General features: G+C 38.9%; 1 protein-coding gene across 5 annotated transcripts in view; it reads left to right on the top strand.

Annotated features, from left to right (window-relative positions):
* Positions 1 to 14,677, top strand: part of epha6 (eph receptor A6) — a 617,472-nt gene that overhangs the window by 416,229 nt on the left and 186,566 nt on the right. The window contains exons 6-7 of one of the 5 annotated variants that reach the window (XR_009446559.1): positions 5,223 to 5,294; positions 8,057 to 8,071. The exons of the other annotated variants lie outside the window; for them this stretch is intronic. The gene's annotated coding sequence lies outside the window, so the exon portion shown is untranslated. Of the gene's footprint in view, positions 1 to 5,222; positions 5,295 to 8,056; positions 8,072 to 14,677 lie in introns of those variants that run through there. 5 annotated transcript variants of the gene reach the window in all.

Here is a 14,677-nt window from a genome sequence, read left to right as displayed (position 1 = left end):
TGCCAATATGATATTGGGATTCCAATATAAGCCAAAGAAAAATACAGCCCATTTTTGTCATTGCAATTTGGGGAATGCTGAAGTTATAATTTACATATCAGTGCCATAGGTATGGCTATATTTTATTCATCCACAGGATGAAGGCATCACTAGCTAGGCTACCATTTATTGCCTATCCGTAATTGCCCAGAGGTCAGTAAGGAGTCAAACACCTTGCTATGGATCTGGAGTCACATGGAGGCCAGACTGGGTAAAGGATGGCAGTTTCCTTCCCTAAAGGACGTTAGTGAACCAGACGATTTTTTTTGTAACACTTGATAACCATGGGCTCATGGTTATCATTCAAACTTTAAAATCCAGATTTTTAACAAATTCAAATTTCACCATCTCATAGTGAGGTACAAATACAGGTACCCAGGACATGACCTGGGGTCTCTGGATTAACAATGCAGTGACAATACCACTAGGTTATTGGTTCCCCAGAGTAATATTTTACCAAAGCTGTTAAAAGTGTAAGAATTCACTCTAAAAATTCTTCATTACTGTGAGAGAGGGATGAAAATTGAATGAACTTTCTCATACTTTATAAATATTATTAGGTATTAAAGTACACCTTTTCCTATCCACAGCAATACATTTTGTACTAATAATTGCAGGAAAATGAACACTTTTTCATTCATGATATTAAGGGAAAAGATCAGAGACAACCACCTGTGATTGATAACAAAACGTGAGGCTGGATGAACACAGCAGGCCAAGCAGCATCTTAGGAGCACAAAAGCTGACGTTTCGGGCCTAGACCCTTCATCAGAGAGGGGGATGGGGTGAGGGTTCTGGAATAAATAGGGAGAGAGGAGGCGGTGGACTGAAGACGGAGAGAAAGGAAGACAGGTGGAGAGGAGAGAATAGGTGGGGAGGTAGGGAGGGGATAGGTCAGTCCAGGGAACAACTGCACCTCCAAGTCGCAAACCATTTCCACTCCCCCTCCCATTCTTTAGATAACATGTCCATCATGGGCCTCCTGCAGTGCCACAATGATGCCACCCGAACGTTGCAGGAACAGCAACTCATATTCCGCTTGGGAACCCTGCAGCCTAATGGTATCAATGTGGACTTCACCAGCTTCAAAATCTCCCCTTCCCCCACCGCATCCCTAAACCAGCCCAGTTCATCCCCTCCCCCCCACTGCACCACACAACCAGCCCAGCTCTTCCCCTCCACCCATTGCATCCCAAAACCAGTCCAACCTGTCTCTGCCTCCCTAACCTGTTCTTCCTCTCACCCATGCCTTCCTCCCACCCCAAGCCACACCCCCATCTCTTACCTACCAACCTCATCCCACCTCCTTGACCTGTCCATCTTCCCTGGACTGACCTATCCCCTCCCTACCTCCCCACCTATACTCTCTCCACCTATCTTCTTTTCTCTCCATCTTCGGTCCGCCTCCCCCTCTCTCCCTATTTATTCCAGAACCCTCACCCCATCCCCCTCTCTGATGAAGGGTCTAGGCCTGAAACGTCAGCTTTTGTGCTCCTGAGATGCTGCTTGGCCTGCTGTGTCCATCCAGCCTCACATTTTGTTGTCTTGAATTCTCCAGCATCTGCAGTTCCCATTATCTCTCACACCTGTGATTGATAGTTTAGTTAGAACGGAATTCTATTGAGGGGAAGGTTAAGTGACTGATTAAGTTGAACCAATGAGATCTGGACTGTGAAATGAAAGTCAAAATTGTATGGATTATGCCTGAAATTGGTTTAAGCAGTTTTAACCTGGTATCTAGTCAGTATTATTCAACAATGTTAAATGTTGAATAATGTAGGAGTCAATTAGACAGAGAGAAACAATGGGTTGGTGAAGGGAATGGAAAATGTTTTCATTCATACTCACCTGAATAAGCACAAACTCATTGAAAAATAAAGATGCTATAGTGAAAGAAATCTGTTCTCAGCAAGAACTGTTAAATATTGTATAGTAATAGGAGAAGCAGAATTTTGAAAAAGAATGATATATTTACTACAAGTCAGACTGACAATTACTATTGAAAAATTAGAGGATGTATCTATTTTGGGTGTTACTTTTTATGCGAAACTGAGGTAATCTAATTCATTCTTATCAACCAGTGACACTCTGTGGTATAAAGCCTGGTAGAGGCAATGAAATTTAAAATAATTTGGAACTTTGCATATACTTCATAGCAATTGATCATTTAATTGTGCCTGAGAATGTCATATGTTGGATTAAAATTCATTGTGAAGGGTTTATTTTTAATTCACTCATGGGATGTGAGCATCGCTGCTAAGGCCAATATTTATTGCCCATTCCTAATTGCCGATATCCCGAATGGTTTGCTGAGCCATTTCAGAATTTAGTTAAGAGTCATATACAGACAAAACCAGGTAAAAATGACAGATGTACTTCCCGAAAGAAAAACACATCTGGACCACTAATGTTATGACAATCAACAGGAGTTACATGGTCATCATTTGGATAGATTTTAGTTCCAGATTTTTTTTAATGAATTCAAATTTCACTATCTCTGTGGTGAGATTTGAACAACATCCCCAGAATATCAATCTGGAGTTCTGAGTTACCGGGCCCAGTGACATTACTACTATGCCGCAGTGTAGCAAAGAGGAGGAAATAGGCTCTCCACTTTTCAACCACTTCTCATTAAATGTTTTAACTTCAGCAACAACACAGGAAGAGTCACCAGACTCAAAATGTTAACTTTTTTTTGCCTTCACAGATGCTGCCAGGCCTGCGAAGCTTTTCCAGCAACTTTGTTTTTGTTCCTGATTTGCAGCACCTGCAGTTCTTTTAGTTTTTAAATATTTTAACTTCCCTTATTTGCGCGCAGCTATCAAACATCAATGAAAATGTAATTATCTAGATCAAAGTGAAGAAACCAAAATTCAAGATTTTCCAGACTGTAAGATAGAGAAATTTTAGTGCCTACTAATGCCAAAAAGTTAATAAAACACACAGGCACACACACACACACAAGCACAGGTAATAATTTTGAAGAAGAAAATATTTAAAGTGGACTGGAAGAATAGGCTACATAATTTAAAAATAAAGTCATTCAGTCTTTGAGGTGTTATATTTTGTACCTGAGGTCAAATGTCTAATATTTGACTCATGTTCTGCAGCGGGGAGAAGTTTGTAGATCTTGAGTTCTCAATGAATGGTTATTGCCTCAAGTTGCATTTTTGCCAGGTTTTAACTTTGATATTGAGAAAACAATGAGAGAGAGAGATAGACATCCAGCTTCTTATCATCAATTCAATTTCTTTTTTCTGTTTGCCTTGATCCTCAAGGCAGGTGTTGATCATGGTCTGTTTATGTATTCCTGAATTTGCCCCATTGAACTTGCGAAACGAAACCTCTGCAGGCGAACGTCGATATTCCAATTTGTAAGTTTACCATACAAGTGTAAATTAAACAGAGATGTGAATTTGTTGATGCTGATGCATTTAGCTTTAGATAACACTAATCTCAATGCAGTTGTTTTTGATTATTCTTTGTGTTCTCTGGACTTGTCACAATCTATGATCAGGTGATCACAGCAACCATTTTAGGTCAGTATTTGTTGTTCTTATATCCATTTTTTTGTTAGTGAAAAGTTTCAGACCATCAGATTGTAGAAGTTAGGTATTAATGGTGCACTTTTTACTCTGATTGTATATGTCAAGTAAGCAACTGCTGTGTTATGTCTCAATTACAATGTTCCAAACTTTGTTCAGACCTAAGGAATGATTTTACAGTAAGTCAAATCTCTTGGTATTCATGTTGCCAATTCTCTGAGTCTTTTATTTCCATATTCTGATAAACATATTTAGTTTCGTGTCGCAGTTTGGCAGGTTGCCAGTTCAGATTGTATAAATTATTTATGCAACTGTATTTGACTTTCATGCAAGATTTTTCTGTGTTCCCTTTGTACCACAGAGAAAGTATTGATTCTTTTCAGAGCTGTCAGGTTTTTTGAAACTGGATGAATGGGGAAACCATGCTAATCTTTTCTTGACAAGAGCTGCACTTGGAGTGTGTTGGATGTTTGACCTGCGTTTATAGTTGCCATTAAGAATCTTTCAGGAATACTGAGTTTTAATCTGATCTCATTGTTGATAAATACATAAATACTTCAAGACAATGAAAGTGTTGTTTATTGAGAAATCATAAATGTTTTTCTCATTCAACATAATGATTAGTAGCTTTTCTTCCTCAAATAACATGTTATTTTATGAAAATTGTCATGTGAAATCTGCGAATGTATAATTCAATTCAGTTGATTAACTGATCTCAATTCTGGAATTTTTTTCTGATCTAGCCATTTTCCATAAACTGGCATGCTGTTCTCAGCCAATTGTATCAGCCAATACACATGCTTGACTCAACTTTTCTGGTTAACTGAAAAGTAATGCTGCTTACTGTCAGTCTCAAGGAAAGCTATCTACAAAGATCTAGTGACCGCCGCTCTGTGCATTTGATCTTTCTCAATGTCAGTTTGAATCTGGAGCTAGGCGAAAAGGCTAGCCTGGAGTCCAAAAACAGTGATGTTGTCAAGCATAGTAAACAATCAATTATATTGAGCTTTTCTCAACAAAAAGCAAATGAGGAAGTTCAAAATTTTTATTATCCTTCAAAACTTAGTATATTTTTATGGAGCACAAAATAAAGGTGGAGACATACAAATGGGAACATAATGAAAGCTGAAGTCTGAATGTTTTTCATCAGAATGGAGATATTTGATATCTGAAATTAGTAAATTAATTTATCGAAGCCATGCAGTTTACTTAAGAGCGGTTATTAACTTAATTTGCAGTTAGAAAAACCAGCAACTTTCATCTAGCAGATATAAGTTTCAGCGGGTTTTTTTTAACAGCAACACAATAAAACAAGTGTGACTCCAGTCTCTATGGAAGAATTAAAAACACTTGGTGCGACTGGTATAATTTGTTTTCTAATCAATGGGGAGTGTGGGGAAATTATTAATGTGGTAAGTGTCACAGCATGTCTTGGGTACGAACAATTTTGCCCCCACAAGTAACGCAAACTAACCAATTCCAAAGGTAGCACTTTCTTCAGAGAGTGTGGCAAAAAATGTGACATTATATGAACTTTGAAGGCAAATGCTTTTATTCCTTGTCAATTTCTGTTTTCTCCCTTCAGCTTCCTTCCACTTTTAAATGTATTAATTCTTTACTGCTGTATGCTCATTATAGGAACAGTGCCGTTGTAAGTGGAGCAGTGAGGCTAATTAGGGGGCAAAAAGACATCCACTCATGGAAGCACAGGTACTTATGGGCGACTTATTTAAATGTTTACCGAGAAAAAGGACTTTGTCAAAGTTAATGTATGTGAGAATGCTGTCTAGATACCAGATAAGATAAAAATAGATCAAAAAGATGTAATAAGCAGACAGGCATATGGCACATGGTTAATCTACTTAAGGGTAAAAGCTACTGAGGTTCTGGCTACATTATTCCATCCTGCATAAATACTGGGATAGCCAGAGGACCAGAGATTTGCTTAATGTTATGCTATGCTCAAGAAAATGAAAAGGAATAAATTGGGAATTGCAGGACAGTCCCTTTAACATCAGTGGTAAGGGATTTTAGATTCAGTAGTTAGGGAGAAAATTGGCAGCCATTTTGGATAAGCACGAAGAACCTGTTGAGATCAAATGCTGATTAACTGAGTTAATTTTGTATTTTTTAAAGAAAGTGGTCAAGGAAAGTACAGTTGAAACTGTGTCTGTGGACATTCAAAGGCATTTGACTCATTACAATGTGATAATAAGTTTGAAGCCATGAGGATAATGTGAACAGCAATAACTTTGATACACGATTGGCCAGGGGATAGAAAGTAGATTGGTGAGTGGCTGTTTTCAGACTGCAAAGAAGTCAAAGTAGAATTCCCTACAGTTCAGTTCTTGTAACATTGCTGTTTTTGATAGGCATTTATGACATAAGGTTGAGGAGAACATAATGCGTATCAGTCATAATTTGAACATTTGCAGGTGGCACAAAACTTGAAAGTTGGTAAACAATGAGGAAGGCAGTAATAGACTTTGAAATGATGCAGGAAAAATGATGCAATGGATGGAACCATGACTGAAATGCAATACAATGTGAAATGATACACTCTTGTCGGAAAAATAGGGACAGTAAATGCATGCTGAATTCAACTTTAAATTATGTAGAACAGGGAGACATGGTGTTTTCAAATATAAATCTTTGAAGGTGACAGAACAATTTAGTAAGGCCTATAATAAATTATGTGGAATTTTGTGTTTTGTATGGATGTATAGCATAAAAGCAAGTGAGTCCTTCCAAATCTACACAAACCAATAGATCGGAGCCTGTATAGTATCCGTTGCTGAGGATCACAGTTTTGAAGGACATGAAGGCTTTGGGGAGAGTATATATGGATTCATTAGAATACTTGCAGCTTTAGATGATTTCAGTTCCACAGATATATGGGAGAAGATGGGCTTATTCTCCTCAATATATGTTTTGTGAACTCTGGAGTCTTTATACATGAATACTGAAAACACTGGGAAAAAAGGAAATCAGACTTGACAAGTGTATTGGAATGTTTTGAGGATGTAACTAATCGAGTTGATAAAGTGGAGCAAGTGGACGTAGAATCAAACTTTTACAGTATAAAAGGAGGCCATTCAACCCATCTTATTTTACCGGTTCCCAAAACGGCTACCGAGCTGGCCCCATTCTCCACCCCATGTCATTCATACACCACGATTATGAAATTCAGATTCTGAAAATGTCAATATATAGCTCACCTTTCATCACAATATGCAAAAAAAAACAAGAAATAAATTTGACTGATGTGTTAATGACTTTGTTCATCAATAATTCTGAAGGTAATGAATACATTATTTAAAATCCTCAGTCAATAAGGTTTCCTTATGATTGCACTTCTCATTATCCTCATGTTAAAATCTAACCTCAGTGAAACAACTTTTTATAAAATGAAGATAATGTGACTCTTGTGGTTCCACTGTGATTCAAACAAATGTAGCATTGTTTTCCATTTCGATCTTGAATAAATTACAGAGGACTAAAATATCAACTTTGTTACATGCAGTCATGACACGATTTATTGTATTTAATTTACTGTTTCAATTTTGGGCATTTTATTTCAGCTTCAAAGTGTGCACATATTTTTGAAAAAAAATCAATCGGCAATTAAATTTCTTAAGCAGACTTTATTTTGATCTTGGTAAACCTGCCATTTACTAGAAGTAGTAATTCTGCTGCAGTTCTCTTTATCTTAATGGACAGGAAATTACATAGTTTAAGATTTCTAGAGTGCTTTCATGTTTATTCAGTAGAGCAGTTAACGTGAAGTTTATTGCCTGAACAGGATTAAAGTGAAATTTGAAACTCGATGCATTTGCTTTTTGTTCCATCTATAATGTTATGTATCACCAGACTCATTGGTCAGATTTTAGCTGAAAATATTTTAAACGTGTTTGCTTAAAACACGCTGTATTGGAATCCACAGTAGCACTTGCAGTATATCAGTTAGATTTACTTTCAAATTCTAACATTGTTATTATATTATAAGCTACATTTTCGGGCTCACAGATCTCTGTGACTCTGTCTCTCTCTGTCTCTCTCTTAAAAGTTATGAAATGAATAAAGTTTTGATATGTTATGATAATTCTATCAAATGCACTGCTATCATCCAGGATCTTTCATGGACTAAAATTATTTCTGAAAGAAAGTATCATGAACCTAAAATGGCTGCAGTTGCCAGCTGACTACTGATTCAGGCAAGCTTAGTGAGATCCGTATGGAATCAACAAAACTGTCTGCACTGAAATTGCCTTTTTTTTTCTAAAACCATCAAAATCAGACAAATGAATCATGGTCATCTCACCTACATTGCCTATTTTAATTTAGAGTTATATGATAATGTCATATTGGGCGATGAAAAGATGGACTACCAGTTAGCTAGCTTGTAATGGCAATGGAGCCAGATTCAGGAATGTACACAAAACTATGTTTCACCAGCTGTTTTTGATCAACAGAACAAATATAAAGAACATGGATCAGTAACAGCAAGGTCTGAAAGGTTTTATCCTACCACTTTCTATCATCATCTTGAAAACAGATGGATAAGCAAATTGAGGAAACAACTTTCACTGAGCACTCAAGAATATCGACAAACTTTACCACTGTTTAGGTCAATAATCAAACAACTATAGTCTCAATTGAAAAGCTTATGAATGGAGAGACTGAAATTCTGTCATACAAGGGGATCTGGCTGCCCCCATGCATGAATTAAAAATGGTTAGCATATCGGTACAGTTAGTAGTTTGAGAAGCAGATGAAATATTGTCCTTAGTTGCAAGTGGTATATGTATAAAAATATGAATTTCTGTTGTGTAAATTATACATAGTGATGGTGAGACAGCACCAAGAGTATTTCGTAGAGTTTTGGTTTCCATATTTATAGTGTCTGTATGATCACAGCCATTCAGCTGGAGAAATCATTTAGTGAAAGGAATCTTATTCCCTGAATTTTTAGCTTCAATGTTACCACAGTTGAGAACACCTTGTGTATCTGTACCATTTCATTCAACTAGTGTCGTACTTTTTGCCTTCAGAGATAATGGGAACTGCAGATGCTGGAGAATCCGAGATGACAAGGTATAGAGCTGGATTATCATGCTGCTTGGCCTGCTGTGTTCATCCATCTCCACACTTTGTTATCTCGTACTTTTTGCCTCTTGTATTCCTGTTTGGGAATAAAAAAAATCCTTCTAATGTGAATCATGATTCCTCTCAGTTACCCTGGAACAAAAGCACAGCATCCTCACAATAAAAAGTACATGCCCACATGCAGTAGAGAGCAGATCATTGGTGTGCTAAAGGAATACTTTTTTGACCTGGACCATTCAGGAATAGCTCTGCAGTATACCCCTGACTGAGTTTCCAGATGTATGGTTGTGTATTATATGTGTCCTTACTTCTCAACACTGAAGGATGAGTCTTTACTACCTCTGGACAATAAAAGTGAATGAGCAGAAGCCGAGGTGACCCCCCCCCCCCCACTTGTGCTGTCAGAGTAACTTTATCAAGAACACTTCACCTGAACAAACCCTACCACTCCTCAAAAACCAACAATCCAACAATTTATAGCATGATATCCTTACTACCATTGTTAGACTGCTTCCCTTTAGTCCAGACTCTTCGTTCTTATTATATGTATATGATCATCAACATTAAATCCAGAAAGCAGAAACTTGACTTCAACAATTGATGAGAACTTTCACTTACAGTTAACTGGCAATGAATAATTACCATGGTGAAGCAAGTACCTGGCTTAAGCACTCTGTTACCTATTGCAGTTCTCTTATTTCCCCAGAGACTAGCTTGGGCAACTAAAGTATCCAATAATTTGAATTAAGAAACATAAGTAATATAGCAAGTAACATTCTTTCTGCTAAACATTAATTAACATGATAAGTTGAACTAAAATAAATAAACTTCAACCTCAGTGTGGTAGGCTTGAAACTGCTTAATGCTGACACTGAATGGCAAAAACCGAAATAAGATTTCTTTGCCACCACTGACATTCTCCACATTGAGAATCTTAAATTTAGCCACAATCATATTTTGCGTGTACAGTATTACAATATAAAAAAAACATACTTAGAGCTGAAAAAAGAAATGCAGTTTAACACAAGATTTGTTTAATTTCTGTCTGCTAAAATTATAACTCTATATGATGCTTTTGAAACAATAGCAAAGAAAAAAAATCAGCAATTCTGAGACTACTTTTGAACTGTACATCATACTGCTCAATTAAAGAAGAATAGCTGCCAAACTTAAATGTTAATAACCTGCTGTCAATCCTTATTGTGAACTAAGAAAGTCCTGTAAATAATGTATGATTTTACTTCCACAAATCAATAGGTTGAACTTTGCTTTTGTATTACATTTTTGGTTTAGTTTAGTTCAGTGCCATGAAAAGTGGTCGAATCACTGAGTTGCTTCTATAAAAATGGGCATGCTTTTATTCACTGCATGAGGGAGAGATTGATTTTAGGCTTTGACATTTCCTGTGCATTTATTGTACAAATGTTAGGTTTGTTTCTTAGCAAGATGAGGCTACAGGTGATTGTTCGTACTTTTCATGGATAATGCATATGACATATTTTAGCAGAACGATGCTCATCATGTATCTGACTTCCAACAGGTGTGGTTGGTAGGGATGAGCATAAATCCCAGCTAAATATCAGTCTAACTTGGATTGTTCAATTGTTTCTGGGCCAAAATTTTACAATGTCACAGAAGTAATGGTCAAAGTAAAGCAGCCATTGTCCCAGTGGACCATAGGGCTGCTCTCTCATTAGGGTGAGGGGAGAGGTTGGGAAGGAAGGACCTTTATGGTAACCTTTATAGGAATTAAACCCATCCAACCAACTGTGCTAACTCTTCACCATTAACAAGTACAGATACTTGGAAAGGGTCATCCTGTTTTCATTTTAAAGTACCTTGATCAGTTAGCATGGCTGTACTTGATTACTTTCTGGTAATTATCTAAATTTACTCATTGCTTTTTTCTTCTCTAATGAATGCATTTTCATGAGACCCTTAAAGTATTGCTAACACAGTTCACTTACCCCTTAAAATGTGTCATTTAAATTCATGTCTCCAATAGTCTTGCAGGATGTTTTCCTCTCTAATACCTCAAAGGCTTTCTTTGTGGAGCTTCTCCCTTACTAACTTTTAAGGCAATGGGACAATGTTTCCTTCTGCCCTGAATGTATTGGAGACAGCTAAGCTAAACGGACAGGTCAAGGAGGTGGGATGAGGTTAGTAGGTAGCTGGGGGTGCGGCTTGGGGTGGGAGGAAGGGATGGGTGAGAGGAAGAACCGGTTAGGGAGGCAGAGACAGGTTGGACTGGTTTTGGGATGCAGTGGGTGGGGAGGGAAGAGCTGGGCTGCTTGTGTGGTGCAGTGGGGGGAGGGGATGAACTGGGCTGGTTTAGGGATGCAGTAGGGGAAGGGGAGATTTTGAAACTGGTGAAGTCCACATTGATACCATATGGCTGCAGGGTTCCCAGGCGGAATATGAGTTGCTGTTCCTGCAACCTTCAGGTGCCATCATTGTGGCAGTGCAGGAGGCCCATGATGGACATGTCATCAAGAGAATGGGAGGGGGAGTGGAAATGGTTTGCGACTGGGAGGTGCAGTTGTTTGTTGCGAACTGAGCGGAGGTGTTCTGCAAAGCGGTCCCCAAGCCTCCGCTTGGTTTCCCCAATGTAGAGGAAGCCGCACCGGGTACAGTGGATGCAGTATACCACATTGGCAGATGTGCAGGTGAACCTCTGCTTAATGTGGAATGTCATCTTGGGGCCTGGGATGGGGGTGAGGGAGGAGGTGTGGGGACAAGTGTAGCATTTCCTGCGGTTGCAGGGGAAGGTGCCGGGTGTGGTGGGGTTGGAGGGCAGTGTGGAGCGAACAAGGGAGTCACGGAGAGAGTGGTCTCTCCGGAAAGCAGACAGGGGAGGGGATGGAAAAATGTCTTGGGTGGTGGGGTCGGATTTTAAATGGCGGAAGTGTCGGAGGATAATGCGTTGTATCCGGAGGTTGGCAGGGTGGTGTGTGAGAACGAGGGGGATCCTCTTGGGGCGGTTGTGGCGGGGGCGGCGTGTGAGGGATGTGTCGCGGGAAATGTGGGAGACGCGGTCAAGGGCGTTCTCGATCACCGTGGGGGGAAAGTTGTGGTCCTTAAAGAACTTGGACATCTGGGATGTGCGGGAGTGGAATGTCTTATCGTGGGAGCAGATGCGGTGGAGGCGGAGGAATTGGGAATAGGGGATGGAATTTTTGCAGGAGGGTGGGTGGGAGGAGGTGTATTCTAGGTAGCTGTGGGAGTCGGTGGGCTTGAAATGGACATCAGTTACAAGCTGGTTGCCTGAGATGGAGACTGAGAGGTCCAGGAAGGTGAGGGATGTGCTGGAGATGGCCCAGGTGAACTGAAGGTTGGGGTGGAAGGTGTTGGTGAAGTGGATGAACTGTTCGAGCTCCTCTGGGGAGCAAGAGGCGGCGCCGATACAGTCATCAATGTACCGGGGTGCTGTCAATCTGCTCTTTCTGACAGACAGCTGCAAGCTGCCCACTCTTCCCAGGTGTTTCTGACTTTCTGTCGCTAGGCAAAAGCATTTATTTTCTCTTCTACACTTGTTTTCCTGAGTACTCAACTATTCACTGCAAGGGATTCTGCTCTATATCTTTATTTCAATAAGAGTAAATACACTCCAGAGAACTACGAGAGAATTCAAAATGTGAAATTAAACAAATTAATTTTCTTTCCCCTCCTTGTCCCACAACATAGAAATACAAATCTCATTTAAAGCTGTGCAAGATTCTGCCTTTTTTAGAACTAGTTTCCAAATAACAACAATAAAATATCATGATCCTTCATCACATTGATCTATTTCCATTTACCCAAATCTTCTTTATATCGTGTAATCATCTTAGCCAATAGGATGTAATTATGCTCATTACTGAAAAGAGAACCATTTGGAGCAGTGGGGTCTGCAGGATGGTATTCCATATTTATGTTGTTGCTACATTTTGAAAAAGTTCTTCAGTTCACTTGTAAATGGTCTAAATATTGGGCTATCTCTAATTTTGAAATTTGTTGTCATGTTCTGGATTCCACTAAAAAAGTAAATAATTTCCATTTATCCACCATATTGATTCTCTTTTATCATTTTAGGTATCTCAATTAAATCACAGAACAACTTTCTAAATGCTACAGAATGCAAGCTATGCCTAAGCATGCAGCCCTCATATACTAAATAAAAACCGAAAGACCTGCAGATGTTGTAAATCAGAAACACAAACAGAAATTGGTGGCAGGATTCAGCAAGTGTAGCAGCTCCTGTGGTGATGCTGGAAGCATCTGGAAGCAGTTCTGAGGAAGGGCCACTTGACCCAAAATGTTATCTCTGATTTCTGTTGGTCAGTGTAGGACGACTAACACAAATTATACTATAATCCTTCAGCACACCATCTCCATTAAATTGTTCTGGCAGTGAAACTGGATTGTATATCTTTTCTCAACAAGGGACATAGCCAATGTACTGGCTCTCTCAGTTTCCAAATCACACGGCAGTTGTAAATGATGGTTAACACAAAGAATTGTGCTTTTCGCTTTCCCTTAATCTAAACATATATGCCTGACAAAAGTTACCAACAGAGTCAGTTTTTTTTTCTTCAATTTTCCTTATTGTTTTGGGCATCATACAGAAGAATATTGTTTTTCAGATTTATTTCTTTCCCTTTCTGCATGATTTCTTTCTCCCAGCAGAGATGACACGGCAAGCGGGCAACTTGCTCCCAGATTGTTGTTGCTTCTTGTTTTTCACCAGGTATTAATATCACAGAAAGGTCCCCATGTTTAATTCTTCACGGCATAATTTTATTTTAGAAGGTGTTTGCCTTCCATCTTGGTTTCCCCAACATATCTCAGGAAATGATGATAAGCTCTGGTAATACACTGGTTAATGTTTCCCGTATCTTTAATAAAACATTCTAAATAGTTGTTGACCCAATTAAAAACCAAGAGCTGAGCAACTGGGTTAAAATTACAGACAAATTTCAATCAATTTGATTTAACTGGTGGGTATGAGACTAATATATAGAGGTTTAGTTTTTAACACCATATGATGGAATGAATTTGTACATCAGTGCACTTTAACCTCAGGATGCTGTGATAATTGGTTTTTAATTTGCCAGAGTTCATCAGTGGTGCAATGTAAGCACACATAGTTAACCTCTCCGATGACTTTAATAACATTCATCCCATTAAATCCTAGTAATCACTAAAGTGACTGAGTGAGGCACTTTTATTTTACAAGCATAAGAAAATTCAAACGTGACAACTCCTACTTGGTCAACATGGTTAGTGCGTCTCCAACAGTTCTTGTTCAGTCTGTGCATAATCCCCTCCAGGATCCCTAATGAGCTATCACTAGTTCCCAGTCACTTCTTTATTGATGTCCACAGTGAAGATGTTCCAAAGCATGGAGACAGCTTTCAGATTTATGCTGATAATGTTTAGCCTAAGCTCTCCACCATTTAATTTGGTTCCACTAACATCCCTCTATTGTCACACTGCCAATCTGGTCTCAGATTGTGGTTTCAATCACGACTTCCTCCAACTGAACTGAAAACCATTGTTTAGAAACCCTGCCATTAACTTTGTTCCTTTGCAAGTGATTCAACTCCTTTCTGTGCAGGCTGAAGAAGGCCATCCAAAATTTAGGTGTCCTGTTGATGATGATGATGATGATGATGACGACCCACTGGTGACCTTCAAATTCTACAAACTTATCCGTCTCACAGGCTGATTGCTTCCAACTCAGTGGCATCATTTGCCTTCAATCCATCATTCTCCCACACCTGTTGAAAGCAGGTACCATTGTTTTTTTTACCACTAGACTCCATTTTTCCAATTTCCATCTTGTGTGCATCCAATGTTCTACCCTCCAGAATCTACCACTCATTGAAAATCATACAAAGTCAGCTAGCATCTCCTGACCACTATTGGTTCTTTGTTTTCAAATGTTCAAATTGCTTCAGGGAGCATTATTAATATATTCATATAACTGCATGAGGTCACCCATATTA

The sequence above is a fragment of the Stegostoma tigrinum genome, chromosome 12 (assembly GCF_030684315.1).
Source record: "Stegostoma tigrinum isolate sSteTig4 chromosome 12, sSteTig4.hap1, whole genome shotgun sequence".
NCBI lineage: Eukaryota > Metazoa > Chordata > Chondrichthyes > Orectolobiformes > Stegostomatidae > Stegostoma > Stegostoma tigrinum.
The sequence above is the reverse complement of the archived record's forward strand: the minus strand, read 5'-3'. Positions and strand labels throughout refer to the sequence as shown.